The 25,728-nt window shown below is 48.7% G+C and overlaps 1 long non-coding RNA gene across 1 annotated transcript in view; it reads left to right on the top strand.

Moving 5' to 3' along the window:
* LOC115099218 overlaps positions 1 to 22,933 on the top strand; it is a 35,967-nt gene extending 13,034 nt beyond the window's left edge. The window contains exons 2-5 of the long non-coding RNA XR_003858712.1: positions 15,564 to 15,631; positions 21,847 to 21,919; positions 22,095 to 22,189; positions 22,506 to 22,933. This is a non-coding gene — a long non-coding RNA (uncharacterized LOC115099218). The remainder of the gene's footprint in view (positions 1 to 15,563; positions 15,632 to 21,846; positions 21,920 to 22,094; positions 22,190 to 22,505) is intronic.
* Positions 22,934 to 25,728: the final 2,795 nt, after the last annotated feature.

Below are 25,728 nucleotides of genomic sequence, written 5' to 3'. Positions count from 1 at the left end.
TATTAGCTATTTTGTTGTGAAAGAAAGAGGCGAGTTCTTCACATTTTGAACTGGTTTCCTCTTCAGCAATGGTGGGAGTGGCCGGGTTGGTGAGGCTTGCGACATAAGAGAAAAGGGCTTTAGGATTGAAGGAGTACTGATGGATTTTGGAGGCATAGTAGTCTTGTTTGGCATTTTGAATGGCAAGGCGATAGGAGTGTAAGTATGATTTGTATGAGGAGTGCTGCTGTGTGGTAGGGCCTTTACGCCAGACTCTTTCTTTGGATCTGAGGTTGAGCTTCATTTGGTGGAGATCAGTTGTGTACCAAGGTTTGTTGTTTGTGGGAGAGGTGCATGGTTTCCGGGTGATTAAGGGACATAGTTTATCAGCTAGTTCTTGGGTGATGCTGGCCCAAGAGCTGAGTGCAGAATCAGGGGAGGAGCAATCAAGGTTGTTCATGGATTCTGTGAGAGTGGAGGTGAGCTCCTCAGTGTTGCAGGCTTTGCGGTATGAGAAGGAGGAGATGTTTTGTGGGCGGGAACAAGGGTTAGGGTTGCTGAGGGTAAGGCAGGTCTGAATAAGTGTGTGGTCAGACCATGGGACAGGGGTGCAGTTAGGGGGGGATGTGGACTGGATACAGGTGTTGGTGAATATGAGGTCCAGGGTGTGCCCCGCTTTATGTGTGGGGGCTGAAATTGTTTGGGTGAAACCTAGGGCCTGTAAAGTTGTGAGGAGGGTTTCACAGGATGGTGAGAGGGGGGTGGAGTCTACATGAAGGTTGAAATCCCCCAGTATTATGGCGGGTTTTTCAGTGTTAATATTATTGGAGATGAGTTCGATGAGAGGGGAGGGGTTTTGTTCTAGTAGACCAGGTAGGGCATAAATGAGGCAAATTTGGAGGTTGGTGGCTCCAAATAGGCCGGCGTCTAGTTTAGGAGGGGGATTGATGTTGATGAGTTTGAGATTGAGGGTTTTTTTGGAGATCAGGAGGATGCCGCCTCCTTTCTTTTTTGGTCTGGGGATGGAGAAAATGTCATGAGAAGTTGAGGGGAGCTGGTTCAAGATGACAGTGTCAGAGTCCTTGAGCCAGGTCTCAGTAACAGCACAGATATCAGGATTGTGATCATGGATGATGTCATCTAGAATGTGGGTTTTTTTGATAATGGAGTGGGCATTGAATAGAATGAGGGTTAGAGTGGTGAGGCCAAGGAATTGGGTTAGAGGGGAGGTGAGGATGGGGAGAAGGGATTTGCACTGTGTATGTGGGATGGCCGTGCGAAAAGGAGGTGGTCTGGGTAGGGAGGTGTGTATACGGGGTATGGGGAAGGAGGTGGGGGTGGGGTTGGAGTGTGGAAGCATGGTGGGAGGTGCCTCAGGGGCGGAAGCAGAGGAGGCTTGTATGAGACGGAGGAGAACAAGGGGAAAAGTGGAGAGGGATGGGGGAGGGTAAGTGGTGGCACTGAACGGGCTTGGAGTGGAACAGTAAATAACACGAGAGGCAGAAAGTTGTGAAGCGAAGGTACCAGGTGTAATAGCAGTTACTAACTGACATAGAGAGCAATACTGGTGAGGACAAAGCGATGCTAGAGGTAGGAAGCAGGGAAAAGGTAATTGAGTGTTAGAGGGAGGATAGGTGCCAGGTTGAGTTACCAGTTGTGACTGCTGAGGGTTGGCTTATGACTTACACGTAGTAGTAATATAAAATGGTAGGATGTGTTATCTTATTTTGGAGTTGAACGCCTATCTTTATATCATTGAAACTGTATCATTTTTTAAATATAATTTTACGGGAGATCATGTGATGCAGTGGGCTCGGACTGTCATGTGAATCTGGCCTCTAGGAGTCTCCCCCTAAATATCGAGTGCCATCGTCGACAGATGCCGCATTTTCTTTGCCCAACTATAAGTGGATGACTTTGTCAGTGTATGGACAGATTTATTATGCTATTACCTAAAGTTATGACCACTAGATTCTCCAGAAACAAGAAGGAGAAGCCACGATTATCTGACTGCAAAATGGCCACCACAAAGGAGAACTCTTCACCGCTTGTGGGTAAAGATGCGAATATAGTGGAATTTACTGAAGTGGTTGTGGCTGCCCTGGGCAATAGATTTGATGCGATCTCTGCACAAATATCGGCAGTTCAAACACCTATAGCTGACTTTGAGTCGTGTCTCGATATGATGGAGGGATGAGTCAGCGTTGTAGAGGATGATTCTACAGCAGCCGCAGAAAAAAATCCAATGGCGGGAGAAACATTTGCATGAGCAATCAGACAAACTCGAGGACTTGGAAAACCGCTCCAGGTGCAATAACCTGCGAGCGATGGGCATCCCAGAGTCAGTCGAAGATAAACAACTGAAGTTCTCTCTTGAAAGACAGCTGGCTAAAGCTTTGTGTCTTCAGGCAGAGAGTAGGCCCATAATCATCGAGCGTGCACACCGCTTTGGAGGAACCGCAGCGGGCAGAACCAGGTCCAGAGTGGTGATTTTCAAGCTCCTGAACTATGCACAGAAAGAGGAAATCTTGGAGGCATATCGCAAAACCAAAGAGCTGCGGATGTTTGACTAGCGATTACTGCTATTCCAGGACTTCTCACCCCGGTCTCACTGCAGAGGAAAGAATTCGCTTCGGTGTGCTCAGCGTAGGTGACAGGCAGATTTGCTTTGCTTTACTCCTTTTAGATTGGTCCACTGCTGATCCATATTATGAACAGTGAATTTATATGCTGTAAAGCTGCAAAAGAAAAGAAAGAGTGCAAAAGTTAAAAAAAAATGTAATTGAAAATACTACGAAGAGATATTGTAAAGAATATAAGAAGGAAAAATATATAATACAGAGAAAAGTTGTATTATAGAGCAGAAGTCTGTATTAAACAGATACTGGACAGTTGCTTGTGAATGACAAAAGCACAGTCTGTCAAAAAGACATGAATTTAAGAAGAACAGTCTCTATAGTGCTACTCACAATATAGGAGTAGGTTTTCAAAGGGGTACGCACGTAACATACACGCGTACCCCCGAAAACCTACCCCAAACCCCCCCTGTGTGCGCCAAGCCTATTTTGCATAGGCTCGGCGGCGCGCGCAAGCCCCGGGACGCGCGTAAGTCCCAGGGCTTTCATGGGGGGGCATGTCGGGGGCGTTTCGGGGGCATGTTAGGAGTGATGCGGTGTTTCGGGGGCCTGTCCGGGGGCGTGGCAGCAGCCCCCGGACCAGCCCCCAGACCGGAACATGGAGCGCGGCAGCCGGCCCGGCGCGCGCAAAGTTACGCCTGCTTTGAGCAGGCGTAACTTTTGTGATAGAGGTAGGGGGGTTTAGATAGGGCCGAGGGGGTGGGTTAGATAGGGGAAGGGAGGGGAAGGGAGGGGGAGGGTGAAGAAAAGTTCCCTCCGAGGTCGCTCCGATTTCGGAGCAGCCTCGGAGGGAACGGAGGCAGGCTGCGCAGCTCGGCGCGCGCAGACTGACAATTTTGAGCAGCCTTGCGCGCACTGACCCCAGATTTTAATGGATACACGCGGCTACGCACGTATCTATTGAAATCCCGCGTACTTTGTTCGCGCCTGGTGCGCGAACAAAAGTACGCGTGTGCGTAGATTTATAAAATCTGCCCCAGAGTGTAAAAAGCATTAAAAAACCCAACAACTTGCCAAGTTAGGGAAAAATTCGATTATCTTATATTTTCTTTAGTTAGAATTCAGTTACAATAAGGTGTAACACCTACATCTAGACAACATGCTTATGCAAACTCATTGTTAAGGAGATAGTATTTATTATTGATTTGTTAAAGGTAGGAAGTAGGTAAACAGTTAAAAGAAAGAAAAGAAGAAGAAGAAGCAAGATTCAAGGCAAAGAAGAAGAAACAATGCACTCTAGCAATGCACATGAGTAAAGAAAAAGAAAAAAAAAAGACTTAAAATAGAGATAAGAAAAACTAAAGTTAAGTAAATATATAAACAAGCTTGTTTATTTACAGTTTTGGAAGTAAAAGAAATGTATTTACTAGAATAACAGAGACTACAGAGACTGAACAGAAAAATACCTAATAATAAAGATAAATAACAAGAAACATAAAGGGATTACATTATATAATTAACTGTTGTAAACTGATGTAAAAATATAATATTAATTGTTATGTTTTCAACGGTTAATGAATATTTAAGATATTTAAGGTTAAAAAAAATAAAACATTTAAGGGAAAAGATAATTATCATCACATTGGCTTTTATTCTTTTTTTATTTATTTATTTACCTCATTTCCTCTCCTAACCAGCAGGAGTGTAACTGATTAGGTGATAGAGTGTATTTCACTCTATAAATTACCTGATAAGGAAAGAGGATTTTCACATATACCTCAAAACAATTAACACCAAGGTTACCCACATTCTTTACTCGGCCTGGGTATTATAAAAAAAGGGAGGGTAACCTGAGTAAAAGCAGTTTACAAGAAGCTCACACTAATGCAGCAAGAGAGTTGCCTCACCCTTCACCATCCTCCCCCCCTCACCCACACCATTCACTGGCTGTGACATGGGGGAGGGGAGGGGGAGGGGCCAGGCAGTCTGTCCCCCCCCCCCCCTGTCTCTGAAGGACAGCTGTCTGTTCAGACGCTCACACACTAATGCAGGGAGGGAACTGTCTCACCCTTCACCATCCTCCCACCCCCTCACCCACACACCATTCACTGGCTGGGACATGGGGGAGGGGAGGGGAGGGGTGAGGGGCCAGGCAGTCCCATGTCTTTGAAGGACAGCTGTCTGTTCAGAAGCTCACACTAATGCAGGGAGAGAACTGTCTCACCCTTCACCATCCTCCCCCCCACCTCACCCATACACCATTCACTGGCTGAGACATGGGGAAGGGGAGGGGTGAGGGGCCAGGCAGTTCCCCCATCTCTGAAGGACAGCTCTCTGTTCAGAAGCTCACACTAATGCAGGGAGAGAACTGTCTCACCCTTCACCATCCTCCCCCCCACCTCACCCACACACCATTCACTGGCTGGGACATGGGGAAGGGGAGGGGTGAGGGGCCAGGCAGTTCCCCCATCTCTGAAGGACAGCTCTCTGTTCAGAAGCTCACACTAATGCAGGGAGGGAGCTGTCTCTCCCTTCACTGTCCTCCCCCCCTCCCCACACACCATTCACTGGCTGGGACATGGGGGACCGGAGGGGTGAGGGGCAAGACAGCTCCCCCGTCTCTGAAGGACAGCTGTCTGTTCAGAAGCTCGAATGCAGGGGGGCTGTCTAACCTTCACATCCCTCCCCCCCCCCCACACCCACACACCAATCACTGGCTGGTATATGGGGGAGGGGAGGGGGTGAAGGGCCTGGCAGTCCCCCGTCTCTGAAGGACAGCTGTCTGTTCAGAAGCTCGAATGCAGGGGGCTGTCTCATCCATCAAGTCCCTCCCCCACACACCATTCAGTGGGGAGGGGTGAAGGGCCAGGTAGGTATATGGGAGGGGAGGAAGGGAGTGGGATGATGGGCCATGCAGAGAAACCTGGTGAGAAAACTGTGGCCAGGTTTCCAGTTTCTGTGTTAAACTTTTTTTTTCACTAGAGTAGCATAAAATAAAATGAAGTACTTTGTGTATTAAACTTTTTTTTTCCTCTTATGTAACTTTACATAAAATGAAATAAAGTACTTGTCTTCATTTAATATTTATGCTACTTTAGTGAAACAAAACATTTAATACAGAAACTTGCAACCTGAGCTTCAAAACATTAATAAACTATTGAAAAACTAAAAAAAAAAAATCTTATAATAGTAGTACTTATAAGAACATAAGAACATAGAAAATGCCATACTGGGTCAGACCAAGGGTCCATCAAGCCCAGCATCCTGTTTCCAACAGTGGCCAATCCAGGCCATAAGAACCTAGCAAGTACCCAAAAGCTAAGTCTATTCCATGTTACCATTGCTTATAGTTAGAGATGTGAATCGGAATTGGAACCAGAATCTGTTCCGGTTCGAGGACAATCGGGGAATTTTTTTCGTACGGTCCGATCTTTTTTTTTTTTTTTTATCGGCTGTGCCTGAGCCGATAAACAAAAAACCCACCCTGACCCTTTAAAACACATGCTTTAGCTTCCCCCACCCTCCCGACCCTCCCCAAAAAACTTTTTTAAAGTACCTGGTGGTCCAGTGGGGTCCCGGCAGCGATCTCCCGCTGTTGGGCCTTCGGCTGCCACTAATCAAAATGGCGCCGATGGCCCTTTGCCCTTACCATGTGACAGGGTATCCATGCCATTGGCCGGCCCCTGACACATAGTAGGAGCACTGGATGGCCCGTGCCATTTTTAAAGATGGCGCCGGCCAGTGGGGACGCAGAACCATACCTCTACCTAACGAACACTTTCTCAGTTGTTACTTTTAAACCTTTAAGTAACATTTTTCAGTAGTGCGCACTATCGAGCCATACTGCATGCTCCCGATGAGTTAGTGCGCACTCCCGATGAGTTATGTGCATTACTGCGATCCCACGGTTTCCCACTGTTCCACGGTTCCACGATAACGAAACCAGAAACGATTCGGGCATCTGATTCACATCTCTACTCAGAATGCCACTTTTTAATTTCTTCTGTCACTAACACATCTAAAAAAAAGTGTTGTCCCCTTGTTTTACCATATATTCTATTTTTTCTTCTATTTGAATTTTCAAATTCCTGACTACGTTCCCCTCTTCTCTTAAGTTTTATAAATATTGTCACCTGTCTTCCTCTTTCTGTGATCTCCCTTACCTTTTCAGCTACTTCTTTAGAAAACCATAACAGTGTTGCGACCCTGACCTACAGGTCTTGATGTGGGCGCGGCCGCTAGCTGATGGGAGAGCGTGAGTCCCTGAACCATGGCACGACTCAGAGAGGAGCCCCGAGCCACATCGTGGGAAGTGAGCGCATGAAAGCACGGGCAGAGCAGGAACAAAGCAGGACTGGAACTAAAGCAAGGAACTCGGAACAGGCACCAAGCAGGATCAGCCCTCCGCTGGACCCTCATGCACCAATGAGACCCAGCAACGTAATGCTGGTCTCAGGAGTAGCCCTCCGGCCACTTGAAAGCCCTTTCGGACCCGCCGCTTGGGAACGACGAGTGCATGGAGCCAGACGGAGGCTGAGGGCAGGAACAAGATGAGGACTTGGAACTTGGAAGGACTCAGACAAGGACTTGGAACCTGGAAGGACTCAGGTTACTCGGAAGACTTGGAACAAGGATTCAGGTTACTCAGAAGACTCAGAACAAGATTTCAGGTTACTCAGAAGATCTCAGGCAAGGTTTCAGGACTCAGGCGAAAGTACTGGGTGAGAACTGCAACGCAGCGTGCCCTATACAGCCGCCTATGGCAGGTCGCGGACCACGCTGAAGCATGAAGCAGACTCCAGGCTGTTGCGGCCGTCGGTCCTCGATGACTTCGCCCCGTTTGCCTCATCTTATTCATGGCTCCTTCCGCTTACCTGGGAAAGATGGCTACCGCAGCGTTGTCAAGCTGACCTCTCTGGCATCCCCAGAATGGCTATGGTGCAGCCTCCCGCCATTGCTCCTCCCAGGTACCTACTAGGGTGTGGGCGCGTGCACAACCCACGTCTTTGTACCACCCTTGGCGCGAACCTCGAGGGCGTTCCCTCATGCTGACGTCATGCCATCCGGGTATATTACCTTCACTCATTTGCTAGCTCCCCGAGTTAGCAAGGACTCGAATCCATTCCTGTCTACGTTGCATGTACCTTCTACAACATACCTGCTGGAATCATAGAAACATAGAAACATAGAAATGACGGCAGAAGACGACCAAATGGCCCATCCAGTCTGCCCAGCAAGCTTCACACATTTTTTTCTCTCAATCTTATCTGTTTCTCTTAGCTCTTGGTTCTATTTCCCTTCCACCCCCACCATTAATGTAGAGAGCAGTGATGGAGCTGCATCCAAGTGAAATATCTAGCTTGATTAGTTAGGGGTAGTAGGGGTAGTAACCGCCGCAATAAGCAAGCTACACCCATGCTTATTTGTTTTACCCAGACTATGTTATACAGCCCTTATTGGTTGTTTTTTCTTCTCCCCTGCCGTTGAAGCAGGGAGCTATGCTGGATATGCGTGAAGTATCAGGTTTTTTTTTTCTCCCCTGCCATAGAAGCAGAGAGCTATGCTGGATATGCGTGAAGTATCAGTTTTTTTTCTCTCCTGCCGTTGAAGCAGAGAGTTATGCTGGATATGCATTGAAAGTGAAGTATCAGGCACATTTGGTTTGGGGTAGTAACCGCCGTAACAAGCCAGCTACTCCCCGCTTTGTGATTGCGAATCCTTTTTTCTTCTCCCCTGCCGTTGAAGCTATGCTGGATATGCGTGAAGCATCAGTTTTTCTTTTCCCCTGCTGTTGAAGCAGAGAGCTATGCTGGAAATGCGTGATGTATCAGTCTTTCTCCCATGCCTTGAAGCAAAGAGCCATGCTGGATATTCATTGAAAGTGAAGTATCAGGCACATTTGGTTTGGGATAGTAACCGCCGTAACAAGCCAGCTACTCCCCGCTTTGTGAGTGCGAACCCTTTTTTCTTCTCCCCTGCCGTTGAAGCAGAGAGCTCTGCTGGATGTGTGAAGTATCAGTTTTTCTTCTCTCCTGCCGTTGAAGCAGAGAGCCATGCTGGATATGCATTGAAAGTGAAGTATCAGGCTTATTTGGTTTGGGGTAGTAACCGCCGTAACAAGCCAGCTACTCCCGGCTTTGTGAGTGCGAACCCTTTTTTCTTCTCCCCTGCCGTTGAAGCAGAGAGCTCTGCTGGATGTGTGAAGTATCAGTTATTCTTCTCCCCTGCCGTTGAAGCAGAGAGCTATGCTGTATATGCATTGAAAGTGAAGTATCAGGCATATTTGGTTTGGGGTAGTAACCGCCGTAACAAGCCAGCTACTCCCCTCTTTGTGAGTGCAAATCCTTTTTTCACATTTCCTCTTGCTGTTGAAGCTTAGAGCGATGTTGGAGTCACAGTAAGCATGTGTATGTTTATTGAATAAGGGTATTGTGTCCAGGCAGTAGCCATCATTCTGGCAAGTCACCCACTCTTCATTGGTGGCCTCTTGACTTTATGGATCCACAGTGTTTATCCCACGCCCCTTTGAAGTCCTTCACAGTTCTGGTCTTCACCACTTCCCCCGGAAGGGCATTCCAGGCATCCACCACCCTCTCCGTGAAGAAATACTTCCTGACATTGGTTCTGAATCTTCCTCCCTGGAGCCTCAAATCGTGACCCCTGGTTCTGCTGATTTTTTTCCTACGGAAAAGGTTTGTCGTTGTCTTTGGATCATTAAAACTTTTCAAGTATCTGAAAGTCTGTATCATATCACCTCTGCTCCTCCTTTCCTCCAGGGTGTACATATTTAGATTCTTCAATCTCTCCTCGTACGTCATCCGATGAAGATCCTCCACCTTCCTGGTCGCCCTTCTCTGTACCGCTTCCATCTTGTCTTTGTCTTTTTGTAGATACGGTCTCCAGAACTGAACACAGTACTCCAGGTGAGGCCTCACCAAGGACCTGTACAAGGGAATAATCACTTCCCTTTTCTTACTCGATATTCCTCTCTCTATGCAGCCCAGCATTCTTCTGGCATTTGCTATCGCCTTGTCGCATTGTTTCGCAGGCTTCATATCATTAGACACTATCACCCCAAGGTCCCTCTCCTGCTCCGTGCACATCAGCCTTTCTCCCCCCCCATCGAATACAGTTCATTCGGATTTCCACTCCCCATATGCATGACTTTGCACTTCTTGGCATTGAATCTCAGCTGCCATATCTTCGACCACTCTTCCAGTTTCCTTAGATCCCGTCTCATTCTCTCCACTCCTTCCGGCGTGTCCACTCTGTTGCAGATCTTAGTGTCATCCGCAAAAAGACAAACCTTACCTTCTATCCCGTCCGCAATGTCGCTCACAAAGATATTGAACAGGACCGGTCCCAACACCGATCCTTGCGGTACACCACTTAAAACCGCTCTCTCTTCAGAGAAGGTTCCATTTACCATCACACATTGTCTTCTGTCTGTCAACCAATTTGCAATCCAGGTCACCACCTCGGCACTCACTCCCAAGCTTCTCGTTTTATTCACCAGTCTCCTGTGCGGAACCGTATCAAAAGCTTTGCTGAAATCCAAGTATATGATATTGAGCGCTCTTCCTTGATCCAATTCCTTGGTTACCCAGTCAAAAAAGTCAATCAGATTTGTCTGACAGGATCTTCCCCTGGTGAATCCATGCTGCCTCTGGTCCATCAATTCTCCAGACTGTAGATAGTTCACTATTCTCTCTTTCAGCAGTGACTCTATTACTTTTCCCACCTCCAAAGTGAGGCTAACCGGTCTGTAGTTGCCAGCCTCCTCCCTGTTCCCACTCTTGTGAAGCGGGACCACCACCGCTCTTCTCCAATCACTCGGCACCACTCCCGTTTCTAGGGATCTATTGAACAGGTCACACAGCGGACCCGCCAGAACATCTCTGAGCTCCCTCAATATCCTTGGATGAATCCCATCAGGCCCCATGGCTTTGTCCACTTTCAGGTTCTTTAGCTCTTCCCACACATTTTCTACTGTAAAAGGATTTTCATCTATTCCACTTCCCTCCAGTTTCTTGTTGTGTAGAGATGGTCCTTCTCCAGGGTCTTCTTTAGTGAACACAGAGCTGAAGTATTCGTTTAAAATTTCTGCCATTTCTTCGTCTCTCTCCACACATTGATCATTACCACCTTTCAATTTCACTATACCACTTTGGACCTTTCTCTTTTCGCTGATGTATCTGAAAAATGTTTTGTCACCATTTTTTATCTCCTTGGCAATCCTCTCTTCCGCTTGTTTTTTTGCCAACTTGATTAATTTCTTTGTCTCCCTTAGTTGATACAAATATTCTTCTTTGTGCTCCTCCCTTTGGGATCCTTTATATTTCTTGAATGCTGTTCTTTTAGCTTTAATTTTGTCAGCCACCTCCTTTGAGAACCAGATAGGTTTCAATTTTCTTTTGCTTTTCTTTACATTTCTAACATATAGTGCAGTTGCCTTGGTGATTGCTCCTTGGTAGATAATATTTTCAGTCTCTTTAACAAAAACTGTCATCAATTTCACGCGGGACAGTTATTTTTTTAAATTAGCTACATTATTACCAACATATGTATACTCACATTCTTATTCTTTACAAACTTGCCAAAATACTACTTCCTATTTTCATCTGAGCAGAATAGAATCAATAACTGCAAGGAGCATTCATGCAGCACCTCCTCTCTCAACCAGTTCTGCTCAGGTTCTGACTATGCTTCTCTAACTGTCACTTACTTTCTTAATGGATTTAGATAAATGCTCTATGAAGTCACTTGCACTATTTTTTTAAAGTTAATTATTTCTTAACTTTTTTATTTAATGTTCTTTCCTTTGACATTCCTTTCAAATATAAATTATTATAATTCTTTTTCTTATCCTTTTTATTTTTTAACTCTGTATAACTTTTAAATTATTTTCAGTGCTTTGACCTCTGATAGTATTATTACTCTGGTCTTTTCACATGTAACTAAGGAAGCTATATTGATGTCATTCTTGGATACCATCAGGGAACTTTGATAATTACTATAGCAACTAGATTAAACTAATAAATGTAGGGGAGCTCAGCCTGTTCTAATTACATAATCAAGTCTAATTTTAAATAGATTTCTGATGTAAAAAGTACTCTAAATAAAAAAAATATTTCTTATGTATTTCTATTTTTAAATGCTTTTTAAGACTATCTGCTCAGAAGTACTTTAAAAATATTTCTAAAGGTTGCTTCTACTCTGACTTAACAGAAAAACTTCCTTCTGTCTTTCATTCTATTTTCTTTTAAAGCTGTCCGTTTTCCTGCCGTATCTCTGATCACTCTACAGCAGAGCTTTCCAAAGTGTGTGTCGCGACACTTTAGTGTGTCGCCTGCACTGTGCCGGTGTGTCGCGCAAGCCCAGTGCACGTGACGTGGTATACCGAGGAGAGGACAGAGGGAGCCAATGCGGCTGCCGGTGGACCTCATCCCACTGGCGGCTGAGTAGTGAAGTATCACTGTGCTGTGCTGGAGACACACAGCAGGAAGATCGGCTGGGCCGTGGTGGAGCTCACGTCACCACGGCCCGAAGAAAAAGGTCACGTCGAAACATGCAGGTGCTCCTCCTCCTTCCTGCCCATGCGGCCCCGGAAAAAAAATGTTGCCGGAGCAGCATGGGCAGAAAGGAGGAGGAGCATCAGCCGCGTGCAGAAGCAGAGCAGCGTTGTTGCAGCGGGCTGAGAAGAGGAGGAGGCCCAGTAGCGGGGTCCCCACCGCGGATTGGCCTGAGAAGATCAGGGCCACCGCCGCAGATCGGCCCGAGAAGATCAGGGCCACTGCAGAGCCCATCCTGCAGCGAACCGTGAAGAGGAGGCCCAGAGGTAAGATAAAGGCTGAGGGCCCGTATGTATGAGATGAGTTGAGAGATTGTGTGCGTGTATGAGATCAGTTGAGAGATTGTGTGTGGGAGTGAGGACCTGAATGTTTGCACAGACAGCATGTGAGAGCCTGTGTGTTGTGAGAGAGACAGCATGTGCCAGTGAGAGACTGTATGCATGAATGATAGTATGAGAGAGAGCATGTGACAGTGAGAGCCTGTGCTTGAGCAAGACAGCATGTGGGAGTAAGAGAGAGCCTAGGTGTGTGAGAGTCAGACAGCATGTGCCAGTGAGGGACTGTGTATGAATGATTGTATGAGAGAGAGCATGTGAGAATGAGAGCCTGTGTGAGTGTGTGAGAAAGAGAAAGCATGTGAGAATGAGAACCTGACTGTGTGTTTGAGGGAAGAAGATAGATGGAGAGAAAAGAAATAGAAAAAAAGACAATATGAAAGGAATTGGCAAAAAAAATAAGAAAGGGGAGGTGGAACAAAAAAGCCTGTGACCAACCGATTAGAAAACTAAGATCAGACAGCAAAGGTAAAAAAATAAATAAATTACTTTTTACTGATTGGCACATGTAATCTTTGGTAATGTGCAAGAGTAGCACTTTCTCTTTGTGGCTCTCACAATGTACGAGATCAACATGGAGGAAGTGGAAACCCACGGGGCCTGCACAGAGGAGGCAGCAGAATGGGCTTCAGTGCCAGTAGCAGCAATCAGCACCTCCCTAATAGCCATGCGGCATCAGTGACAGTGGCAGCAGAAGAATGAGTGAGGTTCCGAATGGGAGTCTGCCTGGGGGTGTATGTGTGTGAATGCATGGGTGCCTGCCTGAGTGTGTATATGAGAATGAATGGGTGTCTTCCTGGGGTTTGTATGTGTGAGAATAGGCACCTGCCTGTGTGTGGTGTATGTGTGTGTGTGAGAATGAATTGGTGCCTGCCTGGGGGTCTGTGTGTGTGAGAATGAATGTGTGCATGACTGGGGGATGGAGAGGTAGTGGTGTGAAAATGAATGGGAGCCTGTCTGGGGGTCAGTTTCAGTGTGTGAGAATGACTGGGAGCTTGCCTGGGTGTGTGTGTTTGTGTGAGAATGATTGGGAACTTGCCTGGGTGTGTGTGTTTGTGTGAGAATGATTGGGAACTTGCCTGGGTGTGTGTGTTTGTGTGTATGTGAGGGAGCCAAAGAGAGTGAGAGCATGAGTGTGTAAGAGAAAATCCAGGGGAGTAAGAGTTTGTGTGGGGGGTGTGTATGGAGGGGGAGAGAGTGTCTTAGAGCCTGAGAGTGTGTCAGTGTCTGTGAGAGTGAGAGGTTATGGTGGGTATAAGAGCATGAATGTGTATGTATGTGACAGTGTATGTGTGAGAGAGAATGGACATGTGAGTATATGTGAGAGAGAGAGGATAACCTCCTAATCCTTGACAATATCAGGGTGACTGGAAATCAAGAGCTCCCACGTATGGACAGCAGGGGCTTTTTAAAATCCTTATTAGTTTTAATTATTGGGTGTTATTTGATATATGTGCTGTTTGAAATATTTTATTGGTGTTTGGGGAAATTGTAAAAAATGTATATGATTTTAATTAATAGAAATTCTATCAGTAGTTTTAAAATATTCTTTTATTAGTATGGTTTTACTATTATAACTGATGCTTTATGTTTCTTGATTTTATTTGTTTTATTAGGAATGGTGGTACTGTTTTTCCATTGTTAATACACAGAGTCTGGCTTCTTGGAGTTTCCATTTCAGTTTTTGTCTAATTTGTGCTCCTTTATTTTGTATTCTGTATTTGGTAAGGGTCTGTCTCTACTCTGTGTGTGTGTGACCATGATAAGAGATTCTGCTAGCATAGGGATCTATAGCAATCTGGTTTGTTTTGTTTCCTTAGTAGGTGGTGTATTGGTATTCTAGGACCCATTGTAATATTTACCCTTGTTTTTTCACAGGTAGGGTTATTGTTGTTTGAGTCCTTGGTGTTATTACTGTTATGTTACAATGGGATTGCAGTATAGATTTTGAGTGTCTTTTTTGCGGGGTTTTGTGTTAGTTCACAATGTGCCTGGCAGTGGAAGGTGTTTGTGCTGCTGTTACTGTGAGGTGACACCAGAATTTGAAAATATATTTTAGTATGATGAGCTGTAAGGGAAACATCCAAGCTCCATTATTTGGGGGAATTTCAGTGGATGCACAGAGTTACAGAACTGGAGGTGCAGGATTTATATTGACATTCTGTCCCTTCCTATAAATTCCAGACTTCACTCTCATAGCCATATAGAATTAGTTGAATGAGGCTATCAAATAATTTTATAGTGTGAAACTGGCCAGCTTTTTAAAATTGCACAGAAGACCCTTTGGACGTTTTTATTAACACCAAATATTCAAAAGCTGTGTTCATCCCATCAAGCTCATATATCTCATTAAAGAGGTAAATTGAATAACACAAAAACTTTGTTTTATTAATGTTACTCATAAATTATAACAACAACATTAATCTTGGAATATTATATATTTTTAATATAAATGAAAGGTTTTCACAAGATAGGTTGTGTCGTGAAACATTTTATTATGTATATATTTAAGGAAACATACACAAATTGTTGAAATACATTTCGTTCGTTTAACCTTTAACCTCTGGTTTGCTAGTAGACTGAATTACTGTGTCACAAAATTATTTTTGTCTAAAAAGTGTGTCACCAACATGAAAAGTTTGGAAAGCTCTGCTCTACAGCAAAACAGCTGTCTGATTAGTAACTGTTCTCTCTGCTGTTGTATCAACTGAAACACAGCCCCCTCCCTTTCTGCTTGCAACTGTTTCTCATGAGATGAGGGTCATTTCCAGAACAAAGCTGTGCAAACAGCACTTCAAAATGGCACTTCAGCTCTGTCCTTCTCCATGGCAACCAGTCTGCTTTACTTACTAAGCTCCTCCCGTTTCTCCTCCCATTTCTCAAATAGCAACATTTATTATGCTTAGTTAGGGGCAGCAGAGCAACTACTCTAGTTAACTCTTTCTTGCCTCTCACCTTTCTAGAATCAAAGCAGCTTTCAGAAACACTATGACAGCCTTTCTTTAAATCTGAGTTTGCCCTTAGTGACAACTAAACCTTTTGCTTTCCTATAGTACTATTCTGTATCCTCTAGGAAACTGTGGTAATTTTTTTTATTTCAGCATATCAAGTCCTGTATACAAAATCAGCTACCTGTCAGCTTCTCTCTCTTATTGAACTTCTTCTCATGGTAAGTACTATTTTTATTACTTCATTTTTTTTTAGGCCTATCCACAACATGAACAGACAGCTCTCCTTCAGAGATGGGGGAGCTGCCTAGAGGGAGTTATATAAAGTTGGTGGTATTTGTATTTGTATTTTGAATACCTCATTGAAAGATAACTAAGTAATAATTTTAAATAAATATATTTTAGAAGAACAAATTGTAGTAGTGAACCACCCTTACCCTATACTTAGTAACTAGACTACAAAAGAAAGTTATCTGTGGTATTATAATGCAGGCATCCAGGACATCACTCGCTCGCATCCGCCCCCTTTCACACTTTGAATAAATGCAACTGACAACCTGCTTTGGGTTAACTGGGCCGCAGCTTTATTAACCTGGAGGTCCGAGCCATTGAATTAACATAACAACTTTAAACAACCAACTCAAACCATCGTCCGCCACTCCTCTAGCAAGACGATCCTCGCCAGCCACACGGCTCGTTCCTCGGCCCTCACCGGGTTCTGGCCCCCACCATCTGTCAGCAAGGAGCCAAACCCAGTGGGCCCCCGCCGTCGACCAGCAAGGAGCCAGGCCAGGGGACTCCCGCCACCTGCCAGCAAGGAATCCGCAACTGACAACTACCCCAGTTGTCCACCATTCTTAAATTGCCACATAATTCCATCTTCTGATTATCCTATACATAAGCTGTATCGGCTCGGGCCATCCGCCATAGACACGGGCATACATGTCCCGTGACCCCCCAAAGATGCGGCCCAACTATACTGGAAATATCTCTTCCGATAATATCCGACCAAAGCAGGACAGTAGACGGCAGCAGCATAGACACCATCGTCAAGTCCTTGCAGACCATGCTGATGAACTGCCGCCCCGACTTTTGTTCCCCAGTCATTAGCACCCCAGTGAATCACCAATGCCCGCAGTGATCCGAGCCACTCCCGACCCTGCCGCACGTAGGGAATCAGCTCATCCCACACCATTCCCCGACGCCCACGCCAATGCAAACCAGCCCCCCCTGTCCTGTAAGTCCAGATACGGCCCATATGGCTGTCTGCAGGCATGCCTGTGAGCCCAAAAGGTGAAAGAATGCCCAATGATCCACCCGGCCTGTCCTGCAGACTCAGCACCTGGAAAGAATAACAGAGTTAGACACCACTCTTACTTGTCCCTGACCCGGACGAACATAACTTCCCCACGAGTCAGATCGCCACCGCCCAATCCTACGAATCACCTCCCCGGACAAGCCAGTGGAGGCAGCAGCCGTCGCCACCCCGATCAGAAAGGAATGGGTCCCGAAACGACTAACCTCCAAACCCAAAGACACCCAATGCCGAACGCAGGACAACCTCGAACTGATATTTAGTCAGAGAACGCAGGTTCCCGTGAACCAAGAACTGAGCTGGTCCTGTCACTCGCCCCCGGCAATATCGCATCACGTTGCCGACCAGGCAGGACGGCAATTCGGCCACAGCTCGCAACACTACCGATAACCCCTTACCCTGCTGGTCAGTCCTGGACCGTGGTATAGAGATTATCACCGAACGGGTAGTAACCGTCTCATGCCTTGTCAGTAAGCCCGGAGATTCAACGATAGCCGCCAACCGTGCCACCAACTCGCTAATCCGGAAAGCCCCGAAAAAGGCAAAACAAATGCCACCCGAAAAAGAACCGTTCCGTACCGTGAGAAGCAGATACTCGGTAAGGCATCTTAACAATCGTAACAAAATATCGTGCGTAATCGGGAAACGCCTGTCCACCCTTCTTCCCACCTCCTGGGTCCAACCGACCAACACTCGCCGAACCACAACCTACCCGACGGAAAAACCCCATCCATGAGCCCTCAGAAAAGGAAAAATCCAGACAACTGCCGCGCCACCGCTGCTCTCGAACATCCTGCAGCCTTACTCTGCTCCAGAAAACGAAGAAGAGCACCATCTGATACAGGACCCCCCCCCCCCCCCAACCCAACCCGCTGCTGACAAAATAGCCGTAACCTTCCGAGCACCCCCTACGTAATTTGACCATGTTGAAGGGGCTACTGAAGCCCGCGGCATTGTCCAGGTTTCGGGGAACCAGCGTTCTAGAGGAAAGACAGTATCACTGCTCCGCAAAGGATCCGTATCAGGAACCAGCTCTCGGAAATGCTCCCACTTGACACGAGAAAAAGAGTCGGCTACACCATTAGCAACCCCTGGTACATGACGGGCCCAGACTGTCACATTGAAAAACAGATAACACAGTACCAACTCCCGCAAAAGTGCAGACACCCGAAGACACTTAGCAGCCCGCTTGTGGATAACTTCCACCACTCTCATGTTATCACACCAAAACGATCCTCTTACCTCTCAAACGCTCCCCCCAAATGTGCAAGGCCACCCCTATCGGGAAAAGCTAAAGGAACGTGATGTTCTTTGTAGCACCAGACACCACCCAATCCTCCGGCCAAGCCGCTGCGCACCACACCCCTTGGAAATAGGCGCCAAAACCCACAGATCCCGCCGCATCCATAAACAGCTCCGTAAACAGCTCCAGATCAAGTGAATCCGATTGCCAAAACGCAAGTCCATTGAACCCAACCAAAACCGATCCCACACACGCAAGTCGTCCCTCATCAAACTGTTTACGCGGACCCAATAACGCTTCTTCCGAACCCCCGCCGTGGCCCTAGTCAACCATCTCAAAAAACAAACAAAACACTCAACCCATCGGAATCACTCGACATGCGAAGTTAAGACTGCCCACCTACGGCGACAACTCTACAACAGAAAACCATCAAGGTAACGAGCGACGTGCGAAGAACCAGGCCGACACCCCACCACCCAATGCAAAAGGAGCTAAATGCCTCAAAATAGGCACGCGCCATGGAACAACCTATTGGCATACACATATCAACATAGAACTCCCGCTGAAAACGAAAACCCAACAGGTGAAAACTCTCAGGGTCTACGGGCAATAATCTGAAAGCCGCCTCAACGTCGACCTTTGCCATCGACGCATCCGGCCCACAACGCAAAATCACCCGTACGGCTGACTCGAATGAGGCATAACGGACCATGCACAACTCTTTGGGAATAAATTCATTCACCTAGCCCCCCTCTGGGAATGACAAGTTATGAATCAAACGATATTTGCCCGGCTCCCGTTTTGGCACCATCACCGAAGGGGGACGCACCAAATCCGGAAGTGGGGGCGCCGCAAAGACCAGCGATACGACCCAACTCAGTCTCCACCTGCCGTTTAACCCGCACCACCTGGGTCAATCGGGTAACCGAAGGACAACTCAACCCACCGCAACCCCCCCCCCCTGAACGTGGGATCTGAAACCCATGTGTAATACCCCGAATTAACACCTCCGCCATTCCACCCACTGGGTATACCTGCAACCATGGACGCATCGCTTCTATACGGATCGGCGTGGCTGCCCTACCAAAACCTCTACCTACTCGCACCATTTGCTCCAAGAGCAGAGCCGAGCCCGTCCCCTTGCCTCTTGACATATTTGGGAGCGGGGTGCCCCGCCCCGCAAGAGGCGCACGCGTGCCTGAATTTGCAGTCATTAAACATGCATGTGGAACTGTTAAACCTCCAACAAACGTCACTGCCACCCGAACCGGCCTTACCCACGCTAGCTGCGGGGAACCCCGTATGAAATGGCTGGTTGGGACCAACTCCCAGAGACGAACCCGCCCCCAAGCCCCCCACAGTGACCTTGGAGGCCATTTGCGTCAGCCACAAACCTACATCCTGAGTACCCCAGGACATAAATTCGTTTTCCTCCATCCGGTCCCGGAAACGCTCGTCGTAGTTCAACCACGACCAGCCTTCATAAGTCTTACTGGCAGCCAAAATCGCATCCGCGTACGATAACAGAGGCCCGTATTGGGACGGGTCATGATGGCCGATCACGCTCGCCATCCTCAAAAACGAGCGCATCCAATTATGAATGTTCCGGGCAACCATCACCCCGCGTCCCGGGAAAAACGCCCGCCTTTTTCCCGCTTTTTCTTTTCTTTTCTCTTCCCACGACGCCCCTCTAACAGTTGAAAAATATCGATAAACTTTCGGCGCCGTATCTTCTTCCGAAGCGCCCTGGGCACCTCCTCCCATAACTCTGTAAGTGCTACCAACGCCGGAGTACCCCGCGCCACTTCCCCCGTCTTGGAGACCGCCTTCCCCGACCCAGTAGAGTCGGACGAAGTGGATGAGGAAGACGAGGAAGAGGATGAAGACCCAGACGAACTATCCCTCGCTCGCCGTCGTTTGGACTTGTACTTCCTTGCACGAGCCTTTCGTACCCGACCCCCTACACCCCCCGAGCCAACCCCTTCTTCCAATCCCTGTTCACCCCCCCCCCACCTATGTCCGCCCCAGTCCCATCCATACGTCGATCCACAGCTTCCGTCCCCCCGCGGACACCACCCTTAGGAAATAAAACCAACTCACCCTGCAACACACGATCCGCTGCTGTCAAGCCTGGTACACTTACAAGTTGCCGAGGCGCACGGCCATCCTCCGTGGGCGGCGCATTTCACCAGGCCTCCTGCCTCGATGACCCCGGCTCCTCCCACTCTGCACTTGTCAAATCCTCCTGCGAAACACAAGCAGGAACAGGAAAAGGAACCTGCCCTAGCTCAGTGACCCTCCCTGCCACCAGCCCAGAACCTGGAACAGTATCAGAGTTTCCCGGCCACCCATCCCCTGCCGACCCCCCGCTCCTCGAGCCATTCCTACCCTGAGGAAAAAATTCCTCAGACCGACCCCTACCCCCTGTCAAGGACCTCGTGGGAGGGGTTCGCGCGGGACCAAGCGGGACAGTATGGGAAGCCTGTCGCCCCATCCCCCTACCGTTCACTCCCCCTGTACTAGCCCCCCGGCCTGCAGCAGAAGCTTCATGCGCCACAGACCGCCGCTCTTCCCGCCCCGCAGAAGGCGACCGACCTAGCACTCCCCTCCATTCCAACCAATTCCCCCCATCATCCGGCCAACCCGGCTCCCCTGAGACCTCCTCCAAGCCTTCCCTAAACCACCCGGCCTGCTGCCCCGCAGGGACATGCCTGCGAGGTGAAACCTCAAAAGAAGGTAAAGTATGAGCCAGATGAACACCTGCACCACCCGGCCCTATTGTGCCTGCAGACCCCGCCAGGCCTCCACCCCAGGACACCACGCCGCTCCCAAAATGACCCCCTTCCACCCCTACTCCCTGCACCAGGACCCCACGCCCTGTGCCTACCGCTGAGCCCCGCTCTGTCCCAGCAGACCTTGCCCCTCGTCCTCTCCCCCCTCCCTGTGCACGCGAGTGAGATCGGGAAGCACATGTGGCTCTCCCTCTACCGGCGCCCCGCCCTGCCCCCACCTGTCCGGGACCTCCGTCCCGCAAAGGACTTCCTCTCTCAACTTCCCCCCACTCCCCTGCCACCGACCATGGTGCGCACAACGGCTCCCGCAACCCCCAATGTCACAGGACTCACCCAGGCAGCCTCCATCAGGACAGACTCTTGTAGCCGCACCGGCATGACTCCGCCCTCCTCCTGCATTCCGGGAGCGCCGGCAGCCTCCTCCGACTCCATCACTCCCCGGTCCTGCAATCACCAACCGCCAACCACCGGCCCGCCGCCGCTCCCGCTGCAAATCCCCTCGATCGCGAAAAACCCGAAGAGCCGCGCGTAAATCTCTCGGCTCGCCTCTCACTCTCCTCTTTTTTTTTTTTTTTTTAAACTAGAAGCCAGAGAAAAAACGGCCGGCCGGCTCTCGGGGCAGTCGTGGCGAAGTGAGAGACGGACAACGCGCTGCCCCGAGACTCCGCCTATCCGCGGTCCACCAGAGCTCTCCTGCCAATCACAGCAGGCCAACACAACAACCCCTTCCCTGCCTACCAATCCCTGCTCTGTGCCTGCAAGGCAACTCTCTCCTTTACCAAGCACTCCCCCTTCCTGACCCTAACCTGACCTAACTGTCCTCTCCCCAGGCACCCGCCCCGGGCCTGGACCTGCTCCCGGAGCGAGCCTGGGCCTGCATTATCTTGGCCAGTCGGACACAGGGTCCAGCTGACCTTTCAATATTTATATTTATGATTTTGAAATGGTGGTATTTGTATTTTGAATACCTCATTGAAAGATAACTAAGTATAAAATAGGTTTTTTTTACTACTAAACTAGTAGGTCAAGGTATGTTGTAGTTATTAATCAATGTTATTCTTTTTCCTTTATACCTCTAATTCTCAGGTCGCCATTTGAGATGTCACCAAGGGTAGGTGGCTCTGGGAGATCCACAGAACCCTGTCTGGTCCCTTGCCTGGTAGGTTGTTTTCAGAATACTACACAAGTACACAAATATTATCAATTAATTGTAATGGAATTTGTGTTTAATTATGTTTGTTTATTATAATAGTGAATGAATGCGTGTGTCTGATCTCATTCCTGTTTTTTAAATTTTAACTGTTGTTTTCTGAATTTTGATCTGTCTTGTACAGAACCACACACTGGCAGGGACGAGGCGGGGCTTCCTGGGCCTAGCAGAAGCTGCCACCAGAGGAGGACAGAGGCACCAGCACAGCTAGTGGGCTAGGTAATATATCTGGGCCAGTAGTATATCTGAGGCTGAAAAACAAAATCATTTTTTGTGATCAGTCAGTTATAGTGGCTGGGATAGATGTATGATGTATTGTATATCTAATTATCTAGATTGATATCCCTCCACTCACCCCCTCTCTCCCTCTCCGCTGTTATAGACTCATTTTCCTAAAACCCTCTAGTTTAGTAAACTAAGGGGTAGATTTTAATATAAACTTGCTCGCGTGCGTCCAATATTTGCTTATTTATTTGACATATATGTATTGATCTATGTCTCATGTTTAATTTTTTTTTTTTACATTTCTTTACAGGGCAAGAAGAGGCAGCCAGACCAGCAGCAACAGAGCCAGCTAGGCCCAGCACCAGCACTGCTGTACTTCCTGCAGGATCTCCTCCTAGCTGTGCATGGCCTGCACAGTTTGCCAAGCTGGAGGAGATTCTGCAGGGAGTACAGCAGATCAGGGCTAAATTTGATGCTCATTGCGAGGATGTGGAGAGGGGGCTGTCAGCCCTGGAGGAGGCCTTTCAGGAGCAGAGGGCACTGGCATCTTCTCCTCACGAGATGCCTCCTCCTCACGAGATGCCTCATGAGGAGGAGATGCCAGTGCCCTCTGTTCCAGAGCAGGATCCTCCTCCTGGATTGCCACCCTCCTCTCTCCACATGACCTTGGAAAAGGGTGAAATATTCCAGCAATGAGCATCTAATTTAGCCATGACCGGTTCATTTTTAAATAATTTATTAAAGTTTGTTCAAAAAAAAATGTGTTTATTTTAATTTTAGAAATAGTAGATTGAGCTCAGAATTCTTCTAATGTGTTTGATTACGTTCATAGATGTCTTTCTGTATTTATTTAGTTATTACTATACTATTAAAACAAGTTATTTTTCTTCATTATTATTTCTAAATTAAGTAGTATGGTACTAAATTTACAGAGAGCAGATATGTACGTATTATAATCCAACATATTTCAGTGTTTTTAGTATGGCACTCAGTCATACACATTCATAAACATTCAGTCTGGTTGAATTAGCACAAATTGTATACTTGTGAGCAGTAGCGCCAATGTCAAGGCTTCAACCATGGCTACTGACCATTCACACATCTTTCAAACTGGCCAGTGCAATATTGTACACTTCACTGCACTCAAGCTATTGCAACAAGTACACTGCATGAGCAAGGCAGCCATTTAAAGCGGCAAATGTAATGCTTGTGATACTAAAGTAGGAGTAAGAAAGCAGAATCATGAAAAAAAAAATCCTTCAGAAATATACAACTGCTGGGGGCTTAATTTTTCATTTTCTATTATTTATTTTTATTATTATTTCTGAAGGTCTTTGCACTTACTTTATTGCATTGGCCTAAAAATCTTTCATACTTCATTCACACAATTATTTTATTTTGGAAAAGACTCTGAGACTTAAGTCTCAGAGTTGGACGCTGGGGGAAAGGAGGCAGAGGAAGGAACCTGGCTGGGACCTGCCTCAGAGGTGGATGCTGGGGGAAAGGAGGCAGAGGAACCCAGCTGGAACCTGCCTCGGAGGTGGACGCTGGGGGAAAGGAGGCAGAGGAAGGAACCCGGCTGGGACCTGCCTCAGAGGTGGACGCTGGGGGAAAGGAGGCAGAGGAACCCAGCTGGAACCTGCCTCGGAGGTGGACGCTTGGGGAAAGGAGGCAGAGGAAGGAACCTGGTGGGGACCTACCTCGGAGGTGGATGCTGGGGGAAAGGAGGCAGAGGAACCCGGCTGGGACCTGCCTCGGAGGTGGATGCTGGGAGAAAGGAGGCAGAGGAACCCGGCTGGGACCTGCCTCGGAGGTGGATGCTGGGGGAAAGGAGGCAGAGGAACCCGGCTGGGACCTGTCTCAGAGGAGGACATTGGGGGAAAGGAGGCAGAGGAACCCGGCTGGGACCTGCCTCGGAGGTGGACGCTGGGGGAAAGGAGGCAGAGGAACCCAGCTGGAACCTGCCTCGGAGGTGGACGCTTGGGGAAAGGAGGCAGAGGAAGGAACCCGGTGGGGACCTACCTCGGAGGTGGATGCTGGGGGAAAGGAGGCAGAGGAAGGAACCCGGCTGGGACCTGCCTCAGAGGAGGACATTGGGGGAAAGGAGGCAGAGGAACCCGGCTGGGACCTGCCTCGGAGGTGGACGCTGGGGGAAAGGAGGCAGAGGAACCTGGCTGGGACCTGTCTCAGAGGAGGACACTGGGGGAAAGGAGGCAGAGGAACCCGGCTGGGACCTGCCTCAGAGGAGGACATTGGGGGAAAGGAGGCAGAGGAACCCCGCTGGGACCTGCCTCGGAGGTGGACGCTGGGGGAAAGGAGGCAGAGGAACCCGGCTGGGACCTGCCTCAGAGGTGGACGCTGGGGGAAAGGAGGCAGAGGAAGAAGATTGTGTGTGCATGCCGTGTCTGTGGGAGAGAGAGCCTTGGAGTGAGAAGCCTGTGTGTGCGTGCCTTGTCTGTGGGAGAGAGAGCCTGGGAGTGAGAAACCTGTGTGTGCGTGCCGTGTCTGTGGGAGAGAGAGCCTGTGAGTGAGAAGTCTGTGTGTGCATGCCGTGTCTGTGGGAGAGAGAGCTTGGGAGTAAGAAGCAAGCCTGTGTGTGTGCCATGTCTGTGGGAGAGAGAGCCTGGGAGTGAGAAGCAAGCCTGTGTGTGCGTGCGTGCCATGTCTGTCAGAGAGAGAGCCTGGGAGTGAGAAGCCTGTGTCGGGGATGCAACAGGATAGAGCGTTCATATGCCTTGTGACTCCCGGACTGGCTTCTCCTGGGGGCCACAAGAAACAGCAGCGGCAGTGTGGTGGTAGCGGCACTGCCGGGTGCCCCAGCGGGCAGTGCTGGGTGCACAGCTGCCTAGAGCAAAGCCTCTCTTCCAGCCCTTGACCTTGCATCTCGGGCCTGGACAGGAGGCTGGAGGCTGGAGGCAGGTAGGAGCAGGGCTGACAGCTGGCAGGCTATAGTGCACCCCAAAGGGCAGTGTCGGGGATGCAGCAGGACAGGGCATTTATATGCCTTGTGACTCCCGGACTGGCTTCTCCTGGGAGCCACAAGAAACAGCAGCGGCAGTGTGATGATAGCGGCACTGCCAGGTGCCCCAGCGGGCAGTGCTGGGAGCACAGCTGCCTAGAGCAAAGCTTCTCTTCCAACCCTCGACCTTGCATTTCGGGCCTGGACAGGAGGCAGGAGGCCGCGCTGATTGCTGGCAGGCTGTAGTGCACCCCAATGGGCGGTGTCAGGGATGCAGCAGGGCGCAGCATTCATGTCTTGTGACTCCCAGCCTGGCTTCTTCTGGGGGCAACAAGAGGCAGCAGCGGCAGTGTGGTGGTAGCGGCACTGCCGGGTTCCCTAGTGGGCGGTGCTGGGAGCACAGCTGCCTAGAGCAAAACCTCTCTTCGAGCCCTCGACCTTGCATTTTGGGCCTGGACAGGAGGCAGGAGGCAGGTAAGAGCAGGGCTGACAACTGTCAGACTGTATTGCACCCCAACGGGTGGTGTCTGGGACACAGCAGAATGGGGCATTCATATGCCTTGTGACTCCCGGA

Source organism: Rhinatrema bivittatum, chromosome 9 (genome assembly GCF_901001135.1).
Source record: "Rhinatrema bivittatum chromosome 9, aRhiBiv1.1, whole genome shotgun sequence".
Taxonomy (NCBI): Eukaryota; Metazoa; Chordata; class Amphibia; order Gymnophiona; family Rhinatrematidae; genus Rhinatrema; species Rhinatrema bivittatum.
This window is presented reverse-complemented; position numbering and strand designations above follow the sequence as displayed.